At 38.9% G+C, this 3160-nt stretch overlaps 1 pseudogene; it reads right to left on the bottom strand.

The window, feature by feature from the left end:
- Positions 1–1238: 1238 nt before the first annotated feature.
- Positions 1239–1337, bottom strand: LOC132267857 (small nucleolar RNA R71; annotated as a pseudogene).
- Between the last annotated feature and the right edge of the window lie 1823 nt (positions 1338–3160).

Genomic DNA, 3160 nt, shown 5'->3' with positions numbered 1-3160 from the left:
TTTGGCGTACAAGGAACGGCCGTCGTCAAATTTTGGCACCGTTGCCGGGGATTTGTTGATTCGATTTGGCAACGTCGGATTTGTGGAATTGATTAGGATTAGTACTCTTTTGATCGTGTCTTTACTTTATTTTTATTTTTCTTTTTGGTTACTTATTGTGTTGTTCTTACTTAACTAGGTGCATTGTTGGAGAGGAAACAAGCAAAGGAGCCATTGAGCATTTAATTCAAGCAAGCAAAGAAAGCAAAAAGCTAAAAATTCTAAAATTGCTAAGCCAAGCTTTAAAACTTGGAGTTGAAGTGCTAAAGGACCTTTGTGAGATTTTCTTTACTCAATCCCTTAGTTAAATCGTCAGCCCGCGTGGAGGCTTATTTTTTATTGTCTTGCATCATTGTTGTTAAAGTATGGGAGTATGAATTAAATGTTTGTGGAAGAAGTCTAATTGCATTGTTGTGAAGGCACAGTGTTTGTCATTCTTTGTGTTTGTTATGTTTTGTATCGTGCATGCATGGGCGTCGTTCATTGAGACCAACTCTTGCCCCTCTTGATTTACATCTTGAATCTATCGTTAGAAATCCTAGGTGAAGAGGAAGTTCAAATAGAGCCAATCTTTCAATGGATGACCATAATGATAATCATGTTAAGGACATTGGTCACATAGACTAACAAGGTATCCTTCATCCCAATGTGCACAATGAGAACATACAAGTACCATTACGCATGCCTAGGCCATTCATTCACCAACCACCACAACAACAAGGCCAAGTTTCATATGGAATGCCAAGGCCAATGTATGTTCCATAACCTCCCATCAACAATCAAGGAATTCAAAACCAAGGTGTTCATGTTGCACCTCAAGTAGCTAATCCACCTTTTACTTTAAGAGACCATTATGTGCCTAATGAGTATAATGCACCTACATGCATCCAATTGCCTCCATTTAGAGCACATCATTATGAAATTAAGCCACAAACCATTCAAATGCTTCCTAACCATCATGGACTTCCAAGTGAAGAACCTTACAAGCATTTGGATGAGTTTCTTGAAGTATGTTCCACCGTAAAATATACGGACATGACGGAAGAGGTTTTAAGACTTAAACTTTTTCCATTCACCTTAAAAGACAAGGCAAAGTATTGTTTTAACAATCTTAGGCCTTTTTCAATCACTTCTTGGGCAGAAATGCAACAAGAGTTCTTGAAGAAGTACTATCTAGTTTCTAAAACCAATGCCATGAGAACCTCATTTCTAGAATTTTCACATGGGGATGGAGAAACGTTTCATGAGGCATGGGAATGCTTCAATGAATTGCTTAGGAAGTGTCCACATCATGACATGCCCAAATGGCAATTAATTCAATACTTCTTTAAGAGCTTATCGGAAAACTATAAGGGTATGGTTGATACTTCCATGGGTGGCTCATACATTGATAGGCATGAGGACGACGTGTGGCGTCTCTATGAAAGCATGAGTGAAAATTCTTTGCATAGAACACTATCATCCAAAAATGGTAGAAATTCGCAAGGTAGGAAGAGTCTTGACTTACATCAAGTCTAACATTCAAATGAAATAGTCGCCGAAATGAAGTCTTTGTCTCAAAGGTTTGATCAATTTTTGATTAACCAAAACTCGGCGAACCAAGTATCTTCCTTCCCTAACCATTCTCATCGTGCATCAAATAAAACATGTATGACTTGTTCTAGTGTTCTTCATTCTGTTCTCATTGTCCTCACGGACAAGTGCAAAGTGAACCTAATGACCAAGTCAATGCGGCTTTTGTGAGCCAAGGGAACAATCCTTATGGTACTTATTATAATCCAAGTTGGAGGAATCATCCGAATTTGTCTTGGAAAAACCAAGGAGAGGGCTCAAACCCTTCCCAGGGCGGTTTTCAAGGGAAGTACATTCCACCTCCACTTCAAAACCAAGGATCCCAAGGTTATAGACCTTATCAATCACAAGGGAATCAATTTGCTAATTCTCATTTTCCCAACCAATCCTATTCCCAAGGTAATACTAGAAGTCCCGCCTTTGAAGAGAAAGTTTTGAATGCTTTGGGCACTTTAAAGGCTAACACTCAATTGCTTTATTCTCACTCTCAATCTATTGCAAAGCTAGAAACCCAAGTAGGGCAAATAACAAGCACTCTCAATGCAAGAGAGAAAGGAAAGATACCTATAAATGCCCCACCTAAGCAACAATGTGTTGTGGAAACCCATTCCTCATCGGAAGGCCACGCCATTGAACATGTTAATGCGGTGACTACCTTGCGGAGTGGTAGGACTGTAGAAAATCAAGTTGGAATGTCTAATGAAGAGAGTGAACCGGTGCAACCACAAGTTGTCACCCGTCCCGTTTCACATCCTATTCCTCCTTCATTGCATATACATGACCTTGTAAATGAGAAAGGCTTAAAAGATGTGTTTGAAAAAGAAGTTTTGAAAAAGGATGTTGAAAAGGTTTTATTGAAAAATGATTTGAAAACTTCTTGTGTTGAAGAGAGTTCAAAAGAAAATTTTGAAAAAGTGTTTGAACCAAAGGTTCCATTTCCGGATGCCTTAAAAGGATTCATTTCAAAAGACAAGCAAAAGGCAAAAACCAATGAAATCATGGAAATGTTTAGGCAAGTGAAAGTTAATCTTTCACTATTGGATGCAATCAAGAAAATTCCGGCTTATGCCAAATTATTGAAAGACTTGTGTACCCAAAAGCGGAAGAACAAGAGCCAAGCACCAAGAAAAGTGGTTTTGACCGAGCAAGTAAGCTCAATTTTGCAACATAACACTCTTCCAAAGTTTAAGGACCCCGGTTCACCCACTACATCATGCATTATTGGTGATCATATCATTAATCGGGCGCTTCTTGACTTAGGAGCAAGTGTTAATCTTCTTCCATACTTGGTTTATGTCAAATTGGGCTTAGGTGAATTGAAACCGACGTCGATAGTTTTGCAACTTGCCGACCGATCCATGATCGGTTGATCAATTATACATCAACCTTCGCAATAGCACGAATCATTGTAAAATAGGGCTATTGGTCGGGTAAGTCGAACCACTGGGACTGCGCTAGTCTAAGGCAACCTAAATGTCTAGAATCATTCTAGAGTGATGAGGAGTTTATAAAGGGTTTGTGTGTTTGTCACTAAACTAAGAAATTAAAA

This window comes from Cornus florida, unplaced genomic scaffold (assembly GCF_030987335.1).
Source record: "Cornus florida cultivar Cherokee Brave unplaced genomic scaffold, ASM3098733v1 CherokeeBrave_3.0.0_Hap2_Chr07, whole genome shotgun sequence".
NCBI classification, from domain to species: Eukaryota; Viridiplantae; Streptophyta; class Magnoliopsida; order Cornales; family Cornaceae; genus Cornus; species Cornus florida.
The sequence above is the reverse complement of the archived record's forward strand: the minus strand, read 5'-3'. Positions and strand labels throughout refer to the sequence as shown.